We start from the raw sequence: 11124 nt of genomic DNA, 5'->3' as shown, positions 1-11124 counted from the left end.
AGCGCAGAGAAGATTGGCAGACGAGGCAAAACTAGTACAAACAAAGCTGGTGAAGGTCGCAGCAGCAGTAGCTGCGCTCCCACCCGTGTTCCAGGTAAGTATTCTTCCACGGTCCCCACCCAAGTAAAATAGTTCCATTGATAAAATAGTCCCTCCTAAGCCTCATTTGGCTTGAGGCTTCATGCAGCATGGTCTGCGTCAGGTAAGTGCACCAAACACCCTCTTTTATGAGCCTGGCGCCTATGGCGCCAGGACTGATGTCCAACATGAGCCTGGCGCCAAAGGTGCCAGGACAAAGTCCACAGAGCCCCTATTAGGGGCCTCTGGGGTTTTACCCGCCTGCTCCCGGGGGTGCTGGGCCTGTCCTGGTGCTCCGGGGGTAGGCATCATGACAGCACTCCCCCCCCCCCCAAGGCCCCTCCCAAGGTCCTTCCCTCTGGAGGTTTCGGTTTGTTTGGGAAATCCCGATGGAACTTTTTTACCAGCCGAGGTGCATGTACGTGATTGCTGGGTTCCCAAGACCTTTCCTGAGGTCCGTACCCTTTCCAATCAATTAGATAGAAAAGTTTTGATTTTGAAATTTTAGTATCCAAAATGTTCTTCACCTCGAATTCAGGCTCCCCATCTATCTGAATTGGTTCTGGTGGCTTTATTAATCTGGTTCCTGGTTGCACTGGTTTCAAAAGTGACACATGAAAAACGGGATGAATCCGCATGTTAGCTGGCAGATCGAGCTTGACTGCCACTGGATTAATGATAGCTTTGATCGAATAAGGGCCCAAATACCTTGGATTAAAAGTTCGAGGTCCCTTGAGTAATAAATGTTTGGTAGACAACCATACTTGGTCTCCTATTTGGTATGAATGCGCCTCCTTCCGATGCAGATCTGCATTTTTCTTGTATTTTTTTTTCGCTTGTTGCAAATGGGCAGTTGCATTCTTGAATGCTTGAGTTCTAGTGGAATGCAAATGGTCTACTGCGGGCATTTCAAGGCTCAGAGGAGAGTCCAGGTCTGAAGTACGAGGGTGATGTCCATATAGGGTGTAAAAGGGGCTTTGTCCAGTTCCAGAGTGCACCGAGTTATTGTATGCATATTCGGCCACCCATAACAAATCTTTCCAATTACCCTCCGATTGGTGCAACATACACCGTAGGTATTGTTCAAGGGTCTGGTTCGTTCTCTCCGTCTGACCATCGGTCTGTGGGTGATGGCTGGTTGAGAGTCTTACGTCGATTTGTGCCAGTTGACAACACCTTTTCCAAAAATGTGACATAAACTGGCTTCCCCGGTCGGAGACTAATATGGACGGGAATCCATGCAAGCGGATGATATTTTCGAGGAATTCCTTAGCAAGGACAGAAGCTGAAGGTAATCCTTTCAACGGAATAAAATGAGCCATTTTAGAAAATAGATCCACCACAACCAGAATAGTATTGTATCCATTACAAGGGGGCAGGTCCGTGATAAAATCTAGTGACAAGGTGTGCCAAGGCGCTGGTGGAATGTCTAAAGGCTGAAGAAGACCGGCGGGTTTTGTCTTTTGGCCTTTGTTTTGGGCGCAAACTCCACAGGACATCACGAAAGATTTAATATCCTTTCGCCAGGAAGGCCACCAGAATTGTCGTTTAATTTTTTCCTCAGTTTTGGCAATGCCAGGATGTCCTTCCATCAGGGTATCATGATGACGGGAAATAACCAGTTCTTGTAATTCCTTTTCTGGCAGAAATAAGCGTCCTTGGAAGTAAGGTAGGCCATCGTTGACCGAAAAGTAAGGCCCCCTTTGGATCCAATCCTGCAAGGCGGTAGAGTCCAGGAGTTGTTTTACTCGTGCTTGAATGTCTTAAAAGGTTTGTAAGGAGGTTAATCCCAAAATTCTTTGTTCGGGAATGATCGGCACAGGTTCTGAATTAGTGTCTATTTCTCCCATTCCTATTCTAGATAGTGCGTCTGCTTTGCCATTCTTACAGCCGGGACGGTAAGTGATTACGAAATCAAACTCAGCAAAGAACAAAGCCCATCGGAGCTGACGTGATGATTGAGCCTTGGCAGTCTTTAAATATTGTAAATTTCGGTGATCATTGATCACGGTGATGGTGTGCCTGGCGCCAAGAAGATAATGCCGCCAAGCCTTAAAGGCAGACTTAATGGCTAATCATTCCTTATCGGTAATTGCATAATTTACCTCAGGCGGTGAGAACTTTCTGGACCAAAATGCTACAGGATACAGTTGGTTGGTTTCAGGGTCTCTCTGAGACAGGACAGCTCCCATGGCTAAACTGGACGCGTCAGTTTCGACTATGTATGGGAAATCGGGATGCGGGTGCTTCAAAATAGGTGCCTACGTGAATTTAGCTTTCAATTCCTGAAAGGCCTGTTCGGCTTCCTTGGTCCATTCGAAACGTTTATTTTTCCGCAAAAGTGCAGTGATGGGTTGTACTACACGTGAAAATTCCAGAATAAATCTGCGATAAAAATTGGCAACACCAAGCATGCTTTGGACCCCTTTTACCGAGCTAGGAGATGGCCATTTGAGGATGGCCTCCACTTTCCGTGAGTCCATTCGGACCCCATTAGGTGTCAGGATGAATCCAAGAAACTCCACCTCGGTGGTATGGAAAACACACTTTTCCAGCTTAGCAAACAGTTTGTGCTGGCGCAATTTCTCAAGGACGGCCCGGACATGCTTTCTGTGATCAGATTCCGAAGAGGAGTACACAAGAATGTCATCGATATATACGACAACACAAACATCGATAAGTTCCCGAAGGACATCGTTCATGAAGAATTGGAAGGCAGCAGGCGCGTTGCACAACCCAAAAGGCATCACCTGGTATTTGAATAAACCATATTTTGTACGGAAGGCCGTTTTCCATTTGTCGCCTTCTTTTACTCGCACCAGATGATAAGCCCCCCGGAGATCTAACTTGGTGTATACGCAAGCGTCCTTCACCTGGTCAAGGAGTTCAGGGATCAAAGGCAGAGGGTAACGGTTTTTAACCGTTATCTGGTTCAATGCACGGTAGTCGATACAAGTTCTAAGGTCGCCTTCTTTTTTGGGCACGAAGAACAAAGCCGAGGATGCCGGAGACTTTGACGGGCGAATGAAACCGTTGGCTAGGTATTGATCTAAATATTGTCTCAAATGCCGGTTCTCAGGTTCAGTAAGGGCATAAATCCTGCTACAAGGGGGTTGTGCACTGGGTACCAGATCGATTTGGCAATCGTACGATCTGTGGGGGGGTAATGTGTTGGCCTGTTTCTTTTGGAAGACGTCCTGAAAGTCTTGGTATTCCAGAGGTAGTTGCATGGAGACAGAGGTTACAGATGCTAGACTAATCTTCAGATTTTCTGGGTAGCAGGTTTGTGCACAATCCGGGAAGGTTATTCTCTTTGCTCGCCAATCAATTCTAGGATTATGTGTCTCTAACCAAGGAATTCCAAGAATAACCTGAAACTGTGGGGCCTTGATTACGTCAAACACAACTGCCTCCCGATGGCCGTCTGGACCAATAAGAGTCACCTCAGTAGTGGAATGTGTTACCGGTCCTGAGGCAATTTCAGTTCCATCGACTGTGGTGATGACATCTTTGCTGGTTTTTGGACGCAGAGGGAGGCTAATCCTAGAGACCAATTCACGATCCACATAGTTTCCTATAGCCCCACTATCGATGTATGCCTTTATTGCATGCAACCGCTTAGGCTGTTCCGAATCTACGAGAACCATTGGCACAATGAAATGCGAGGACTGAGAGTTAGTTTTCAAGCTCGGCAAGCGGACTCCTACGCTTGTCGGGGGGAGTCGTTTCCCGAAACAGTCTTCATGATTTTTATCAGCGGCTCCTACCACCTTCTTGGGCGGTTTTGCCGGGCAATCTCGTAGAAAGTGTCCAGAGTTCCCACAATAAAGACATAATTTTAACTGCCGCCTCCTTTCACATTCCTTTTGGGTTAAAGGTCCTCTATCCCCTCCAATTTGCATAGGCTCGGAGACATCGGCACCCTTGGGAGTGACGTGGGTCTTGACCAACACCCGGGTTTCAAACTTGGACCGATCTGCTTTTCGGTTTTGAAGCCTGTGATCCAATTGGACCACTAAGTCTATATATTCTGTGCATTCTTGGGGCGGATTTACGACTTGGGCCAAGACATCTTTAAGTTCTCTGCGTAGACCCCGATAGAATAATGTGATTCTTTTATCCTCTGGCCACCCAGTTTCCACGATTAGTCTGTTAAAGGTTGCTATGTATGAGAGGAGGTCTTGGTTGCCCTGTCGCAGGGATAGAAGTTCATCATCCAGAGCTTGTCCCTGAGAATGTCGAGCAAATAATCTCTCCATGCTTGCTTGAAATCCTTGGAAATCCCGGAGGATTGGGTCATCTTGAGTAACCAGTGGTACTGACCAATCGGCAGCACAGCCGCTAAGGTATGACAACACAAAAGCTACCTTGGTCTGGTCATTAGGGAAGGCCCCAGGTCTGCATAGGAAATGCAAACGACATTGATTCATGAATACGGCGAACCGTTTGGGGTCCCCAGCAAAGCGTTCAGGTGGGGCCAGCGGCATATTTCCAGGTAGATTGATTTGCACAGGGTTACTTGAAGCCACAGGAAAAGAATTCCCCCAGGAACCAGGTAGAAAGGGTTTGCCCAGCTTGACCTTGCAATACCTGCCTAGCCAGGTCATCAGTTCGTTCCTTAGATACGATTAGTTCCCTCCTGGGGGCATTAGGCCAACATATCAGTCTCAGAAGTTTCCATAGCGCCTGGGTGGGAATTTGTAGGAAGGCTTCGCGTTCTGTAACGCTCACCTGGCTCCCACGGAGGCGCTGACCTGGTCTGGATTGCTGTGACCTCTTCAAGCGTGATGCGCAGGATTCGAAACACCGACTGAACTGGACCCCCAAATCTGGCTTGTCTGGCCCGTAGAAAAAATCTTTCTGTAGGTGGAGAAAGGGGATTAACTGACTGCAGAGTAGTGTGATTGCTTCCCACCTCCCCTTTGCTCTTCTCTGACCACCTCCGAAATCCCCAATCAAGGCTCACCTTAATGTTTGAATGGATGAGCTCTTCCATCCTGCTTCTGGTGCATGGGCGCTTATTTGACCAGTTACTTCACTGGTTTCGGAAGGCGAAATGCCGTAAGTATGCAGTTTAAAAAGTTCCAGAGTAGAGTCTTCTCTTTGTTTGCTTTTCTTAACCTGCGATCTGTCCTTATTTTCAGGTGCAGAGTGGAAGTGATGCTTCGAGGGATATTGCCGGAGATTGTGATAAACTGATCCCTTTAAATGTCTTTGAATCCCTCTAGTAATGTCTTTCTTTTTTCCCCTTAGGGGCCGGGGTGCGGTACCAGGCCAAGAAGTGGCGCCGACCCGAAATGAGGAGTGGTTCTGTCACATATGGCCAGTTAAGTCTTTTGACGGAAAATCAGGCTTTCCTCATTTGTTCCTCCTGCTCACCTTTTGTCTCTTCTTCTCCCCTGCAGGTGCAGAGATGTGGCAGAATGCCCAGAAGGTCGCAGTGGATAGTGAAGAGCCCACGAGGCAGGTGAGTGATGCGCGGCGCTGCTACAAGTAGTGCGATGCTTTTAAAGAATGTCTATCTTCAGGATCGCTGGCGTGATGATTCCGGAGACAGGTAAGAAATTAGATTAAGTTCTTGGTTTTCACCTTTTCTCTTCCCTTCCTTCCTTTCAGGTATCCCAAGATCGAGGCGGACGTGGCTGGAGGCAAGATGCAGGAGCAGGCACGGTGAGCGTTCAGCTGCTAGATGCAGAGCAACGCGAAGCACGTGTGGCAGTCCGGGCGTGGTTTAAATAGCCTTGGAAGAAGTTCCAGGTAAGTATTCTTCCACGGTCCCCACCCAAGTAAAATAGTTCCTTTGTATTGTATTGTATTGTATTGTATTTTGCATTTATATAGCGCCTTATATACCATTGGTATGGTCTGAAGGCGCTGGTAGGTTGAACGCCCTTGGGAACCGAGGTTCGAGTCAGTAGAGAGGGTGAAGAGAGACAAAAGGTGCGTGTGCGCACAGAGTATGTGTGCAGCTGGTGCGGGGTTATTGTGGTAGCTGCTTCTTAGCGGTAGGTGTGGTGGTTGAGAGGTCAGGAGAATGTGTACGCTCTGGCAGAATTAATCCAGCTCGAGAGTGGCTGCGTTAGGCCTGAGGAGAGACGCCTGGCTGGGGGTGTTAAACCAGCGGTGGTTACTTAGAGTGATGGGGAGTGAGCGGGAGATGTTGATATGAGAACAGTTATACTGAATGGTGTCATAGTATCCCTGTGTTCTATTTGAGTGATGGTGTAAGGAGGAGAGTAGGCGTGAGGTGTGGTATGATATATGTTCATTCGAATGTTCCCGCATATCAATGCATATTGTGTACGTTCCTCACACTCAGCCAATTCCTACATTCAGCCATTTCCCACACTCCGCCATTTCCCACATACTCAGACATTCCCATATACTCAGCCATTCCCACATACTCAGCCGTTCCCATATACTCAGCCGTTCCCCACACTCAGCCGTTCCCGACACTCAGCCGTTCCCCACACTCAGCCGTTCCCCACACTCAGCCGTTCCCCACACTCAGCCGTTCCCCACACTCAGCCGTTCCCCACACTCAGCCGTTCCCCACACTCAGCCGTTCTCCACACTCAGCCGTTCTCCACACTCAGCCGTTCCCCACACTCAGCCGTTCCCCACACTCAGCCGTTCCCCACACTCAGCCCTTCCCCACACTCGGCCCTTCCCCACACTCGGCCCTTCCCCACACTCGGCCCTTCCCCACACTCGGCCCTTCCCCACACTCGGCCCTTCCCCACACTCGGCCCTTCCCCACACTCGGCCCTTCCCCACACTCGGCCCTTCCCCACACTCGGCCCTTCCCCACACTCGGCCCTTCCCCACACTCGGCCCTTCCCCACACTCGGCCCTTCCCCACACTCGGCCCTTCCCCACACTCGGCCCTTCCCCACACTCGGCCCTTCCCCACACTCGGCCATTCCCCACACTCGGCCATTCCCCACACTCGGCCATTCCCCACACTCGGCCATTCCCCACACTCGGCCATTCCCCACACTCGGCCATTCCCCACACTCATCAGCCATTCTCACACTCAGCCATTTCCCACACTCAGCCATCCGCTCTCCAGACCCATACGCTCTCCAGACCCATCCGCTTTCCAGACTCATCCGCTACTCACACTCATACACTCCCCACACTCATATGTTCTATACATTCATACGCTCCTCACACTCAGTCTCTCCCCCCATTCGGTTGTTCCCCACATTTCTCCGCTCTAAATGTGCCTCTGTTCTCAGCGCTCTTTCGTTCTGCATGATCTTGCGCTCTGCATATTCTCCAGGCTCATTTGCCAACAGCATTTATCCTCACATTCACCCATACTCATCTATACTCATCCATACTCATTCGTTCTTTCTACTCATCCGGTCGTGCCCTCTATGCTCATCCGCTCTCCTTGTTCATCCGCTCTCCACGTTCTCTTCTTTCCATTATTCAGTGATTTTTTTTCTATTTAATCATTTCCCTGTTTAGATCTAGTTTATTCGTTTTAGTTCTGTTTGTCAATGTAGGTTACAATCTGGTTCGGTTACTTTATTTATTTATTTTAATATATTTGTTTTATTTGTTTTTTTTTTTTCTTTCTTTTTTTTTTTTTTTTTTTGCGGATGATGGTGGTTTAGGGCTGGTTGGTTTTAGGGAAAGAGCCAGGTTTTCAGTAGTTTGCCGAAGGCCGTTAGGTCCTGAGTTCGGCGGATGTGGGGTGGGAGCGAGTTCCATAGGGTTGGGGCCAGGGCTGAGAATGATGCTCCGCCTAACCTGACTGAGTTTGTTTTAGGAATTACTAGGAGGCCGGCTGAGCTTGATCTAAGGGTGCGGGTGGGGTGATAGGGTATTAGCTTTTTTTGAAGATAATAGGGTCCAGTTTTATGTAGAGCTCGGTGGGTGAGGCATGGGGTTTTGAAAGCTACCCTGCGGGCTACTGGAAGCCAGTGCAGTGTTTTAAGGGCTGGGGATAGATGGTCCCTTGGACCGAGCGCGAGAAGCACTTTGGCTGCTGCGTTTTGTGCTCTTTGTAGTTTATTCAGTTGGTAGGCATGAATTCCGAGGTACAGGGGGTTACCATAGTCCAGTCGGGATATGACGATTGATTGGACCGCGGAGACTCTGTTAGGGAATGAGAGATATGGAAAGATTCGCCTAAGGTTTTTGAGGTGGTAGTGGCAGGACTTAGAGACATTGTTGACTTGGCGCTAGAGTGTTAGGTCGGAGTCCAGGGTGCACCCAAGATTTTTTACTATGTTAGAGGGGGTCGGTGAGATGCCCATGGTGGGTGGCCAGGGTAGTGGGTGCGGAAGAAAATCTGAGTTGCCGCAGACCATGATTTCTGTTTTGGAGGGGTTTAACAGGAGGTGGCTTTGGGTCATCCAGCGCTCGATGTTGAGGAGGCAAGAGGTCAGGTCAGGTTGGGAGTTGGGTTTCGCGTTCAGGAACTTTAGAATTAGTTGAGTGTCATCTGCGTAATTGCAACACAGGATGTTGTGAGCACGAATTATTGGTGGGAGGGTGATCAGGTAGAGATTGAACAGGAGGGCGGATAGACATGCTCCTTGTGGGACTCCTGTGTCAACTGGTCGGGCTTGTGATGTAAAGTTGGAGAGTGTCGTTATTTGTTGTCTGTCTTTGAGGAATGAGGCTATCCATTTAAGGGCGGTTCCACGGATTCCTAGGGAGTGGAGGCGGTCAAGGAGTATAGAGTGATTGATCGTGTCAAAGGCGGCTGATAGGTCGAGAAGGATTAGTGCGGCGCATCCTGCAGAGTCAGCAGTCATTTTTAGGTCATCCCAGATCGAGGTTAGGGTGGTTTCAGTTCCATGGCAAGATCTGAATCCTGATTGGGCGGGGTCTAGGAGATTGTTGGCTTCAACAAAGGCGTTTAGTTGGGAGTAGGCTGTTCGGTCAATGAGTTTTGCAAGGAACCTGGTGTTAGAGATCGGGCGGTAGTTTTTTGGTTCGAGAGGGTCGAGTGAGGGTTTTTTAATCAGAGGTTTGACGTACACTAATTTGAATGCATCTGGAAAGATAGCGGAGGAAAGGGAGGCGTTTATGATAGATCTTGCGTGTTCTCCTGCGCAGGTGGAGGCAAAGATTTCTTTAAGGGTTGTGGCTGGGCAAAGGTCTAGTGGTGATCCAGATGGCTTGCGGTCGGATAGGAGTTTGAGAAATTGTTCTGGTGATATTGGACTGAAGGATTCGAAAGTTGGTTGCGTAGTGGTCGTAGTTGGGGGACTGGCTGGTACGGGCTGAGGATTGCCTGGTGGTTGTAAGAGAGCCTGTTTGGTGGTCAGAGATTTTGTCCTTTCAATGGCCGTTGAGTAGAAATGGAGGGAGAGTGAGTCACATAGTGATTGTGACGCGGTCGGGATGGTTGTGTTGCATGCCGGTTTGGTGAATTCGGAGATAATTTTGTGAAGTTCTTTGCATGGGTTTTTGCAGTTTAGGATTCGTGAGTTGTAGTGGGGTTTTTTTGCTTTCCGGATTTCGGCTTTGTACTGGTACAGGTGTTGTGCCAAGGTGGTCCTGCTGTCTTGGGTTTTCTCTTTATGCCATTTGCGTTCTAGGTATTTGTAATGTCGTTTAGTGTTTTTTAGCTCAGGAGTGAACCATCTGGGGAAAAGGCCAAGTCGGGTTGATGGTTTGCACGAGGGGGTCAGGCGCATCAGGGATGAGTTGAGCCATGAATCAAAGGCCTCAGGGGTTAGTTGATTGTTGAGATGGCAGGTAGGTTGTGGGGACTGGAGGAGTGCCTCGGCTAGGTCCGGGGTGATTATTAGTTTCTTCCAGCTTTTGCGAATGTTCGGAGGTTCAGATACGAGTATGGGAAGGGGTTCGGGTGAGTGGATGGCGAACGAGAGAATGAAGTGGTCGGACCAGATGATAGGTGCAGGCGGCATTAGATGAATCAGGGTGTTGGAGCTGAAGATGGCATCAAGAGTGTGTCCTTTATAATGAGTCGGGCCGTTTATGTGGGGTTGGAGATTAATTGCATCTAAACCGTCAATCAGGGAGTATGTCATGGGGTTGGTGGGGATGTCGAGCCATATGTTGAAGTCTCCAAGAAGGGTGAGGTTGGGATGGTTTAGTTGGAGGGTGGAGATGGAGCCGCAAAGGTTGTTTGCGAAGTGTCTATCATAGCCTGGGGGCCTGTAGATTATTAGGAAGCTGTACGAGAGTGAAAGGGAGAGGGATAGTTTAACAAGGAGCGATTCGCAGGATGGAATGGAGGGTTGGTTGTCGATGATTGAGGCGCGGAAGAGGGATTTGAAGACGAATGCTATCCCTCCTCCCCTGGACGTGCGGTTCAGTGGGATGAGGGAGTAGTCCGGAGGAAAAGCTTCATTAGCGATTGGGCCGAAGTCATCAGAGAACCAGGTTTCGGTGATGAAAACTAGGTCTGGTGTGGCAGAGGAGAGGAGGTCAAAGATGGAATGTCTGTTTTTTGCTACCGATCGGGCGTTAAATAGGATGCAGTTCACATCGGCAGCTAAGGATGGTCTCGGTGCTGGAGCGGGACGGGGCGGTGGAGGGGGGGTGTGGACAGAAAGGGGTAGGGTGGGTGGTGATAGATGGGAATAGTGGGCGAGCAGTGAGATTGGCAGGGTTTGGGAGGGTTTGGGAGGCAGTGTGTGATAGGATGGTCGGGTTTTGATTGGGGGGTTTGAAAGAGGGATGTTGGCGGTTAGGAGTTTCAGTTGGAGTTGATGAGAAATCGAGGGAGAGGGGTTTCAGGTAGGGAGAAGCGACGGGGGAAGGAGGGGATTGCGGGATGGAGGTGATGGGTCGAGCCAGGGGAGGCGAGGAGTGCTGGGAGGTTGAGGGGGACCAAGAACGTTTCCTCTTTAGTTTCTTTGTTGCGACTGGTGTGTGGGAGAGAGTAGGGGGGTCGGAGGGTGAGCAGGAGGCAGATTCGGTTCTTGCTAGGACTAGCCGTGCAGTTATTAGGGAGGGGAAACGGTGTGGTCGGGGGGGGGGTGGCAGGTGTATGAGGGGAGGGCGGGAGGTTGGTGATGGCAGGGGTATGAGGGGAGGGCGGGAGGTGGGTGA

The sequence above is a fragment of the Ambystoma mexicanum genome, chromosome 9 (genome assembly GCF_040938575.1).
Source record: "Ambystoma mexicanum isolate Mex_15411 chromosome 9, UKY_AmexF1_1, whole genome shotgun sequence".
In the NCBI taxonomy this organism is placed as follows: domain Eukaryota; kingdom Metazoa; phylum Chordata; class Amphibia; order Caudata; family Ambystomatidae; genus Ambystoma; species Ambystoma mexicanum.
This window is presented reverse-complemented; position numbering follows the sequence as displayed.